Raw genomic sequence first — 12,092 nt, forward strand, 5'->3', positions numbered from 1 at the left:
CCAGTTCTTACATATCATTACTATAGGGCTACGTTTTTATCTTAGTATCCAAAGGTTTGAAGAGCTTCTGTCCTGGAAGGCAGGAGATGGGTTAAAAATGTGCTAACTGCTGGCTGCTCCTTCTGATGGGATGTTTGTCCAGTCTGCTTACATAATTAGAGGTGCTCGTTCTTTTGTATTTTAAATTAGGAAATGTTAGTAAAAATACGAGGCTTACATGCTCTAAATAAGTTAGAAATCATAATAAAAGAATAAAGGATATTAAACTGATTGTTCTGTAGTAGCTCTGTGGTGAGATTTCTTTACTATTTGCCGATATGAGTTTCATTCATTCATGCAATTTCATGCAAGCGCTAGTTTGTCAGTCAGTTTCTTAAAGGGATAATGGCCCAGTTAAAATGTATTTGACAAGTAATGTTTCATGGAGACTTGAAGGTGATGGTATTATTCTGTCTGCTGAGGTAAACACTGCTTGGAACAGGGGCTGATAAGGTGTGAAAATGGAGTGTTAGGTTTGAAAGAGTTGTTTTTAAATTTGGATACTACAGAACTGTGGTTTTATGAATGAAAGAAATCGTGTTATTGTAAATAATGGGTTAGTAAAGGGTTATGAATGAATGAACAGGAACCCGGTATTAATGAATATAGCGGGCTGGTGAGTGAGTTAAAAAAGATAGCTTACAACACAATATCTCATAGTGCCCCCTTTTGATTCTATTGAGATCTCCTGAAGAGAATTACACAATCCTTATCCTATCTTACAGACTTTTAACAGTTTGACAACTACACTTTACAAAAAGAAAACATGCACAGTTGGAATAACAATAACAAGTCTCTGGTGGTTATTGGTGGTGAGTCAGTCTCTGGTCCCGCTGTATTGTGGGATACCCAATTGCTGTGGGAGACATGAATCCAGGCCTCCTGTCCTCAGAGCTTGATAGCTGACTGGGTGATCAGCAGCATCTGTTATGGTCCTTCCCAGTTCATGCCTCAGGGTTCATTGTGGTCTTTTCCTGGACCGGTGTCGTGACCTCCCTCTGGTGAGTCTTTACAGGCAGACAATATCTGTGAGGGGAAGCAGAACTTACAGCATCGGTTAGTACCTGCCAGTAAGACAAGAAGATGACAGTCTGCAGTATAGCGAGAGTCTGTGTAAAAGTTACACATTGTAGGCAGTTTCCTGGGGTCACTCATGATCACCCTAATTCACGCATCATGGGCAATTTCCTACCGTGGGCAATTTCCTGCCGTAGGCTATGTTAGCTGATCTGAGGTCTGGAGGTAGGGGATTTGAAATAAAATAGCCAACTCACAAAAGATTGCATTCAGGAACTAGATCACCATTCTCAGAAGGAAGCTTCTTACCCTCAAAGAGCTGTCAGTGATCAGTCAGTTTAGACGGTGTACCCAGCGATCCCGCCTGACTACACCAAGTGTTCAAGTAATGACTGAAATTGGTGATTAGCAAAGATAGCCTCTTTATTCAGCAATCACAGCACAAAACTGAGGCAGCAATAGAATCCTGAAACACAGTTCTTACAAGAGTGCCTTTGTACATGTTTCTTGCATATCTTTGCTATAGTGTGACATTTTTCATCGATAGTACCCAAAGATTTAAAGAGCTTCTGTCCTGGGAAACAGGAAATGGATTAAAAATGTGCTAACTGCTGGCTGTTACCTCTGATAGGAGATACAATGGCACCACTCCCCACCTTTTCCTCCGCTACATTGATGACTGCATTGGCGTCACCTCGTGCTCCCACACGGAGGTTGAACAGTTAATCAACTTCACCAACACATTCCATCCTGACCTTAAATTCACCTGGACCATCTCTGACACCTCTCTCCCTTTCCTGGACCTCTCCATCTCCATTCACGATGACCGACTCCAAATTGACATCTTCTACAAACACACCGACTCCCACAGCTACCTGGATTACACCTCCTCCCACTCTGCCCCCTGTAAAAATGCTATCCCTTATTCCCAATTCCGATGCCTCCATCGCATCTGCTCCCAGAAGGATCAGTTCCACTGCAGAACACACCAGATGGCCTCCTTCTTAAAAGACCACAATTTTCCCCTCCCACATGGTTGATGATGCCCTCCTGCCCATCTCATCCACTTCCCGCAGCTCCGCCCTCAAACCCCACCCCTCAAACCACAACAAGGACAGAGCACCCCCCTTTCAGGTCCGTTCCCCCAGCCCCACCCCTCTCCCATTTATCTCTCCACCCCTAAGGCTCCCAGCCTCATTCCTGATGTAGGGATTTTGCCCAAAATGTCAATTCTCCTGCTCCTCAGATGCTGCCTGACCTGCTGTGCTTTTCCAGCGCCACACTCTTGACTTCTCATGGGATGTCTGTCCAGTCTGCTTGCATAATTAGAGGTGTTAGTTCTTTTATCTTTTAAATTTGGAAATGTTAGAAAAAATATTAGGCTTACATGCTCTAAATAAGTTAGAAATCATAATAAAAAAATAAAGGATATTGAACTGATTACTCTGTAGTAGCTCTGTGGTGAGATTTATTTAGTATTTGCTGGTATGAGTTTCATTCATTCACGCAATTTCATGCAAGTGCTATTTCATCATGTTAGTTTATTAAAGGATAATGGCCCAGTTAAAAAGGTATTTAACAGGTAATATGTCATGGAGACTTGATGGTGATGGTATTGTTCTGTCTGCTGAGGTAAACACTGCTTGTAGCAGGGGCTGATAAGGTGTGGAAATGCAGTGTTGGGTTTGAAAGGGTTGTTTTTAAATTTTGGATACTACAGAACTGCGGTTTTATGAATGAATGAAAGAAACAGTGTTATAGTAAATAATGAGTTAGTAAAGGGTTATGAATGTATGGACGGGAACCCGGTATTAATAGTATAGCAGGCTGGTGAGTGAGTTAACAAAGACAGCCTATATCACGGTATCTCATAATACAATATCTCACAATGGGTACAGTAGATTTTTAGATTAATGTAACTATTAATACAAATGAAACAAAACACTAGACTTTTCTTCTTGGAGGATAGAATGGAAAAGATACATAGGTGTAGATAATGGGTGAGAGGACACTTGGAATATTGTGCTCATTTCTGTTCTTCACACTATAATGAAGATATAGGAATATTGCTGAAAGTGCAAAAGCAGTTGTATAAGGATGACAGCAAACAGAAAAGTGATACCTTAATAGGCTTGTGCTCTTTTCTCTGAGCAGAAGTAAAATTAGGGGAGACCTGATAAATGTTTTTAGGTTTATGGAAATTTTCGATGGCTGAATGTAGAGAAAATATGACATTTGTTGAGACAAACAAAATTGGTGTTTATTAACATAAGTTTTGTTTTTAGTTCCTTAATGGAATGTGGAATTGCTAGCATTTATTGCCCATCCCTAATTGTTAGCCAGAATACAATAATGACCTAACTTCTTAAAACAGTGAAAGTTATGTGGTGTATGTATAGCCACACCACTCATAAGAGGGAATTTTAATGCACTGACCCTGAGGGGCTTTACTTCCAAATCAGGATGGCAAGTAGGGTGAAGGAACTCTCGGCAGGTGATGGTGTTTCCACGCATCAGCATCTTCTTGGAGGTAGAGCTCACAGGTCTGAGAGTTGCTGTCAAAGGAGTCTGTCGAAGAATGACTGCAGTGTACCTTTGAGGTAGTCCACGCTGCTGCCATTAGTGGTGAAGGTAGTGAATGTTGAAAGTGCTCAGATGGCTGCCATTCAAAGCAGCTCCTTCAAAACAGCTCCTTTGGCCTGGATAGTATTATTGAAACTTAGATTAGATTAGATTAGATTACTTACAGTGTGGAAACAGGCCCTTCGGCCCAACAAGTCCACACCGCCCCACCGAAGCGCAACCCACCCATACCCTTACATTTACCCCTTACCTAACACTATGGGCAATTTAGCATGGCCAATTCACCTGACCTGCACATCTTTGGACTGTGGGAGGAAACCGGAGCACCCGGAGGAAACCCACGCAGGCTCGGGGAGAACGTGCAAACTCCACACAGTCAGTTGCCTGAGCGGGAATTGAACCCGGGTCTCTAGCGCTGTGAGGCAGCAGTGCTAACCACTGTATTCACATTTCTGAAGCCTCCTCTTCCGGTGAACTGTTTCATTGTGCACTGCCATTCATGACTGGTTTGGCAAGACTGCAGAGCTTAAATCTGATCTCTTTGATGTGGATCACTTAGCTGTTCCTATAACATATGTTTACCTACTGCTGCTCCCTGTATCTCCTTCTGCACTCTTTGTTGGAGCATAGCTGATCCCCTGGCTTGGTGGTGATGGTAGAGGGGGATATGCCAGGATAGAAGGTTACAGACTGTGGTCAAATATAGTTCTGCTGTTGATGTCCCTGGGACCACATATGTGCCCAGTCTGAAGTTGCTAATTTTGATCAAAATTTCTCCCATACCATATGGTGTTAGTGCCAACATGATGGAGATTATCCCCAGTGTGAAAGCAGGATTTCATATTCATAATAACTGTGTAATTATCACTCCTACCCATGCAGTCATGGACAGCTGCACCTTTGGAAGGTAGATTAGTGAAGATGAGATCAAGTGATATTTTCCTTCCTACTAGTTCCCTCAGTATCTATGCAGGCCCTGTCTTACAGGAATTTAGCCAGCTCAGTCAGGACTAGTGTTCCCAGCCACTCTTCATGATGAATACTGAAATCCTTGAGCCAAAGTACATCCTGTGATGTGCCATCTTCTGTATCTGTAGGTGGCGCTCAATATGGAGCAGAACTGGGCATAGTAGGTTGTCAGCAAAAAGGTATTTCCTTAATCACATTTGTCCTGATGCCAAGAGAGTCAATGTTGAGGATGTCCTGAGTAATTCCCTCCCACTGCATACTGCTGTGCCTCTGGTGTCCCATGGCATACCAAGGATGCCATAAATAAAATCAGAAATTGCTGGAAAAACTCAGCAAGTAAGGTAGTATCTGTGGAGAGAGAGCAGAGTTAAGATTTACAACCTTCCTCAGAACTGAGTTCTGCATGGCACTGAAGACTGTATTATCACTAGTGAGCAGGCTAATTTCCATTTTATGGTAGAAAAAAGTGAAGAAGCTGAAGATAGTTCAACCAAGGATTCTGGCTTAATGTAACTCGTACAGCAAGATCACCACTTTCCTTTAGACAGGGGAGAGCTTTACTCCTAATTTCCACTGACTTCCGTTTTGCCAGGACTCCTGCATGCCATTCTTGATCAAGTGGTCACTGTCATTTTATATCCATAATTCAGCTCTTTAGTCCGTTTTTCGATTAAGATTATAATTAGGTCAGGAACCAAGTGATCCTAGTAAAAACCGAATTAAGCATCAGTGAGCAAATTATTGCTGAATAAATGTTGCATGTACTGTTGTGGCACTTTCAATTATATAGCAGATGATTTAGAGTAGATTGGTGTGGTTTTGATTGTTGCTGGATTCGATATGTTTTGTTTTAATGATGGGAATCAAATCATAAGGTCCTACAGCATGGAGGAGGCCCTTTGGCCCAAACTGATCTATGCTGACCAAAATGTCCACCCATGCTAACACCATTTCCATGCATTTGGCCCATATCCTAAACCTTTCCTATCCATGTATTTGTCCAAATGCTTTTTAAATGTTCTTAATGCACCCACCTCAACAACTTCCACCAGCAGCTCATTCCATTTGTGTACCACTCTCCATGTAAAAGCATTACCTCTCATCTTTCCCCTCTTACCTTAAATTGATGTCCTCTAGTCCTTGATTTCCCAACCGTGGGAAAAAGATTGAGTGCATTCACCCTATACATGCTTCTCATGATCTTATACACTTCTATAACTCCCCCCTCAGTCTTCACACTCTAAAGAAAAAAGTCCTAGCTTGTCTAACCTCTCACTATAACTCAGACCATTGAGCCCTGGCAATATCCTTGTAAATTTCTTCTGCACTCTTTCCAGTTTAATAACATCCTTCCAATAGCAAGATGACCAAAACTGAACACAATACTCCAAATGTGACCTTACTAACATCCTGTACAACTGCAACTTAACTTCCCAACTTCAATGTTCAATGCTCTGACTGATGAAGACCAGTGTGCCAAAAGCCTTCTTCATTGCCTGTCTACCTGTGACTCCACTTCAAAGAACTGTGCACCTGAGTGCCAAGGTCCCTCTGTTCCACTACACTCCTTAAGACCCTACCATTCACCATGAAACTCCTCCCTTGATTTGACTTTACAAAATGCAAGACCTCCCACTTATCTATATTAAACTCTATTTGCCATTTCTTGACCGTCTTCTCCAGCTGATCAAAGTCCTGCTGCAATTTCTGACTAACAAACAGTAATGGGCCCAGCACCGACCTCTGAAGCACTTGACTCGTCACAGGCCTCAAGTCCAAAGCATCCTTCCACTCTTACCTGTTGCTTCCTACAATCAAGCCAATTGGGTATTCAATTTGCCAGATCCCCCTGGATTCCAGGCAATCTAGCCTTCCAAACAAGCTACGATGTGGAACTTTATCAAAGACCTTACTGAAATCCATATAGGCATCTACCACCCTGGCCTCGTCAACCTTCCTGGGACATTTTAGGGTAAGGCAATGTTCTAACTATTGGAGCAGCTTAGTGAGAGTTATCAATAATTCTTGAGCACAAGTCTTCACCACTGCAGCTGGATCTTATCAGGATTTTACCATTTGCTCCGTGAGTCCAATGCACTAAGCTATTTCGAACGACCATGACTGAAAGTAGCAGGGTTGTACTCCTTTGATCAGATCTGTTTGTATGGGATTGCTCAGCTCTACCTGGAGCATGATGTTTTTTTTCGGAAGGAACAAATCTTAAAAGAGCCAATGATCTGAAGATTTATTTTATTTTAGGTCTCAAGCTGCATTCAGACCTAAGTTAGATCTAGTCTTCCTAACTCAAAGGCATTTCAGCTGCAATGATCCTACTGCTTCCCAGGTAATGTTAACTAACTGACTACAGACTTGATATTGAGCCTGTCAAGAAGACTATGTTGTTTTAACAACTAACATTGTTAGCTAGCTCAGCCTCTGGGGGAGATATATACAGTAACACATGAATGTGTCAATTAAAATTAAATCTATTGTGCATTTGATCTGTGCAATGATCTATTCAATGAATACAGAAAATCTTGTGAAACTGAAGTAAGGCAATTTCATTTTATGAACTCATCACTTCCTTTCTCTTTTTATTGAGCGAAATCTCACTGCCTGCTGGAGTGCATCATTGAGAACGTCTGTCAACACTGGTCTAATCACTTTCCAATCTATGCTGACAATAGTCTCCATGACACTGATTGTAGGAGTGCAATAAAACAGGGAAGATAACAGAGCCCTGTGCGATGCTGACACCTGTTAAGAGAATAATGCTTTTTGGGCAACATTGTTGAATTAAAATTTGAATGATCCATCATTTTGCTTTAGTGATATATTCGAAAGAAGATGATGAAGACAAGAACAAAGAGCAACAGAGAAAAGGCAGAATGGCACAGTCGTGGTATTCATTTGGAGGGTTGAATGGCCTCCTTCTGCAACATAACCAATTCTGTGAAAAAAGTCATAACAGGCAGTTTCCAGATTTTTTTTCTCTATCAGATGTAACAGTGTGTGTGAGTTTTCCTTTGAGATAGATTCAACCAGAGTTTGGATGTGTATTGGTGTGATCATGCACACAAACTGATTATTAAATTGGCAAACCACCATATTGTATCTTGTTTGTGTCTTTTCAACATTCAGGGAAGGAATAAGCAATGGGTGTCAGAGAGGTGGAAACTGAAATAGCATAAAACATCACATTCTCTTTCCTTTCATACTATGCTCCCATTCACATTTCACTGCCAACATCGGTCCCAATCTCTTCCTCCCACTCTAGTCCCAATCTCTTCTTCCCACCCCAGTCTTGATCTCACCACCTTCCCCACAGTCTTGATCTCTTTGCCCCCCCAGTCCCGATCTATTCTTCCCTCCCAATCCCAATTCTTCCCATCTTTCCCCAGTCTCAACCTTTTCCTCCTTCTCAGGTCCAATTCTGCCCTCCATTCCCAATCATGATCTCTTCCCAGTTTCCAGTCCTGATTCTTTCCCCCCACCACCACCCCAGATTTGAGATCAAATGTGCTAAAGAAAAAAGACAGAAAAGCAGAATTAATGGTTATGCAGAAGACAAGGCATAGATCCAGAATAGTTGCTAATGATGGAATAAAGATTAGCTCAGACTGGAAACAAAGTCATAAACGTATATAGACACTGGGTAGGGAAGGAGGTGAGGAAAGTGGGTAAAATACAAATTGCAGGACAGTGTTTATGGTGGGAAGTTGTTGAACTCAATATTGAATCCAGAGGCTGTGAACTGCTTACATGTAAAAGAAAATGTTGTTTTCCCAGCATGCGCTGAACTTCACTGGAACAGCGCAGCAGGTCTAGACCAGTAGTGTAATGATGAGAATAGAGCAGCGTTTTAAAATGGCAAGTTACGGAAGCTTAGTGCTATGCTTGTAGACTGATAATGATGTTCTGCAATATGGTCACTCATTCTGTGTTTCATCTCCCCAGTGTGCCATTCTGCTGTAAATCAGAAACAAAAACAGAACCAAGGAAGGGTCACAGGACCCAGAATGGTAACTCTGATTTCTCTGCAGATCTGCTGAGCCTTTCCAGCAACTTCTGTTTTTATAGAGGAGAACACATTGTGAGCAGCAGATAAATGAAGTTAAATTGAAGAAGTCTAAATAAACTGAATTAAAAGTAAATTGATGCTTAGCCCAGAAGGAATGTTTGAGAACTTCAAAGGTGAGCAATGAAGAGAGAAAGGGGCAAGTGGTACAACCTCTGTGATTACATAGTAAGATGCCATGGTGAGGTGAAAGGTGTTAAAAGTGATGGAGGAATGCATGCCACACTTGTAGGGAACTGCCCCTATGGAGTTTTATCAGAGGAGAGAATGAGTGTCATGCTGGATATGGCAGAAGTGGTGGAGGGGGATCCTTTGAATGGGAGGCTGATGGGTCGATAGGATGAACAAGAAAAACTCCTCTTGAACCTGGGAGACCTGAGAAGGGGTGAGGTTATAAGTGTGGGAAACAGGTCAGACATGGCTAAGGGGCCCTGTCAAGCAAATCGAGTAGGAAAGCCTCAGCTGAGCGAAAAGAAAGACATGTCAGAAACACTCTTGGAAAAGGTAGCATAAAGCAGGCATAGACTACAAAAGCATAGGATATCAGAGCAGAATTAGGACATTCAGCCCATTGAGTCTGCTCCACCTTTCAATTACGGTTGATATGTTTCTCAACCCCTTCTCCTGCCTTCTCCCTGTAACCCTTGATCCCCTTAGCAGTCAGAATGTAGGTATCCCTGTCTTAAATACACTCAGTGACTTGGCCTCCACAGCCTTCTGCAGCAATGAGTTCCACAGATTCACCACCCTCTGGTTGAAGAAATTCCTCCATATCTCTAAAGGGTCATTCCTTCACTCCGAAGCTGTGCCCTTGGGCCCTAGTCTCTCTGACTCGTGGAAACATCTTCTCCACATCCACTGTGTCCAGACCTCTCAGTATTCTGTAAATTTCAATGAGATTCCCCCTGATAATTCTAAACTCCTTTGAATGCAGACCCAGAGTCCTCAACTGCTCCTCATATGACAAGCCTTTGATCCCTGCGATCATTCCTGTCAACCTCCTCTGGAGCTCCTCCAATGTCAGCATATCCTTCTTTAGATATGGGTCCCAAAATTGCTCATAATATTCCAAATGTGGTCTAACCAGAGCCTTATACAGCCTCAGCAGTGCATCCGTGATCTTGTATTTTATCCCTCTTAAAATGAATGCAAATACTCTAGCTGCCAACTGAACCTGCATTTTAACCTTCAGAGAACCCTCAAGGAGAATCTAGGAAATTGAAATTGAGTCCTTACAAGAGTCAGGGTGTGAGGCAATACATTCAAGGTAGCTGTGGGTGTTGGTGTGTGTATATAAGGAATGTTAGTAGCCTATCCTGGAAATGGAGACAAGGAAGTGAATGAAGGGAAGGATAGAGTTAGAGATAGACTAGGTGAAGGTCAAGGGAGGATAGAAACTGGAAGATGTTAAAATTAAAGACTTTTTTCCCATTCTGGATGAGAGCAGGAAATGAATATGAGGACTTTGATGTACCGGAGAAAGGATTATGGGAGAAGGCTGGGTAAGATTGGAACCAGGAACGTTTTACATAGAGATCGACAGAACCGGGATCCATGCAGGTACTCACAGCCAGACCTTCACTTGGATAAAGTGAGATGAGTTATGGGAAAAAGTATTCAAACTAAAAACAAGCTCTGTTAGATGAAGGAGGGTGGTGGTGGATGGGGACTGTTCAGTCTATTGGTGAGATTTTATATTCATAAACTGATGCAATATTGGCTGTGGTTGAATTGACCAAGATTTCCTGATGATTCCCCTGCTGGTGTTATTAATGTTAACTCATGCTGCGACACACCAACCACTTACAAACTCAAGCACAGCCAAACTGAAACTAACCAGGAAGTAATTGATAACCCCCTCAGAATATGCTGGTAAACCTCAGCAGGTCAGGCAGCATCTGTGGAGAGAAAAAGTCCAATATGACTCTTCTTCCAAACTGCTTCCCTTGTAAAGTTCTTTTTAAATATGTATCCACTTTTATTTTAAAGGCTATTATAGATTCTGCTTCCACAATGGCTTTAATGATGATCTCAAATCAGTTCTCTCTTCTTACTGACCAGTGGAACTATTGGTTGCTGATTAACTTTATCAAAAATCTTCAATTATTTTCCATAGCTCAGTGAAATGCAGTGTTAATCATCATTGTTCTACATAAAAGATCTTCAATGGTTCTTGTCTCATCTCAGAAATATTGCATCTGACCTTCTTGTTTCATTTCAGTACCCAGTTGGGATGCTAAGTTACATTTTACTAGAAACCAGCTAATATCAATTTTGTCAAGGTTCATGGAGTGTCTCTCTCCATGAGACCTATTAAACTTTCTCAGACATTATTTTCCAGAACTTGTCTCATTATCGATGGATGATGGAACCTGTTTGTTGTATCCACTCTCTCGCCACAGGTGAGAGTACTTGCCTCTGCTGAGACCTCTTGGGATTCTCAACCCAGCTCTGTATGCGCTCAAGTGTTATGAGGCAGGAGTTGCATCTCACTGTGCTATTTGTGGAAGGCGAGGCAGGCTTCTCTGGTGCAACTCAAGCTTTTGCCCCTCCTTCCATGAAGAGCACAGTGAGGGGCAACTCCTAACGTTTAGTAGTCCGACCCCCAGGACTGACCATAGCCCACCCACCTGAGCAACCTAGATGGAGAATCCCGACTGATGTTTGACCAGAATCCTGACTGATCTATGTGCACCTCCCTGAATGACATTGCAAGGCCCTGATTTATTGTATTAGTCACACAGGGCTGACTGTGGCCCACTCCCCAGACTGCTGAGGCACAGAACCTTGACCATGACCTGCCTAAGTGGCTGACTGACCATGCCCAAACCTCCAGACTGATAACAGAAACTGTCCTTGACTTATTCTGCCAGGAACAGCTGGATGATGGCTGTCTCCCTTTCCCTGACTGAGGACTACTCTCCTTAGAATTGGATGCGTGGCCATTTGGTTGAAACATATGCAAAATGATTGCTACAGAAGCTGCTGGCACAGTGTGCAGGTGTGAGATTATTATAGCACGATGTCAAACAGCAACATTGCCACTCTCTTAACTGATCACTGCTATTAACCGTGACAAGCTGCCTGGCTTTGTGTCTGCACTCAGCAGTATAGCCAGGTGGAAGTATTGTGAGCCTTTATGCTGCAGTTGAGGGTTTAAATGCAAAAAGGCAAGTAAAAACATGGCAGAGATACTATCAGATTCAGAGTAGGTACAAAGTAAATGAGCACTAAGGGAGCAAGCCATGAGTGGCAACCTGGTCCATCCCATGAGGTGGATACTTGTCCCTGTCCATGCAAAGTGTCTTGGCAGCGACATTTCAATGGAAGGTGCTGGAGCATTTCAAAGTGCAGCACTGAAATGGAGAGCTCTACTGTAGGTAGATCAGAGATGTACCATGATGTT

This window comes from Chiloscyllium plagiosum, unplaced genomic scaffold, assembly GCF_037043375.1.
Source record: "Chiloscyllium plagiosum isolate Xiang-an unplaced genomic scaffold, Cpla_swu_hap1 HiC_scaffold_5, whole genome shotgun sequence".
In the NCBI taxonomy this organism is placed as follows: Eukaryota; Metazoa; Chordata; class Chondrichthyes; order Orectolobiformes; family Hemiscylliidae; genus Chiloscyllium; species Chiloscyllium plagiosum.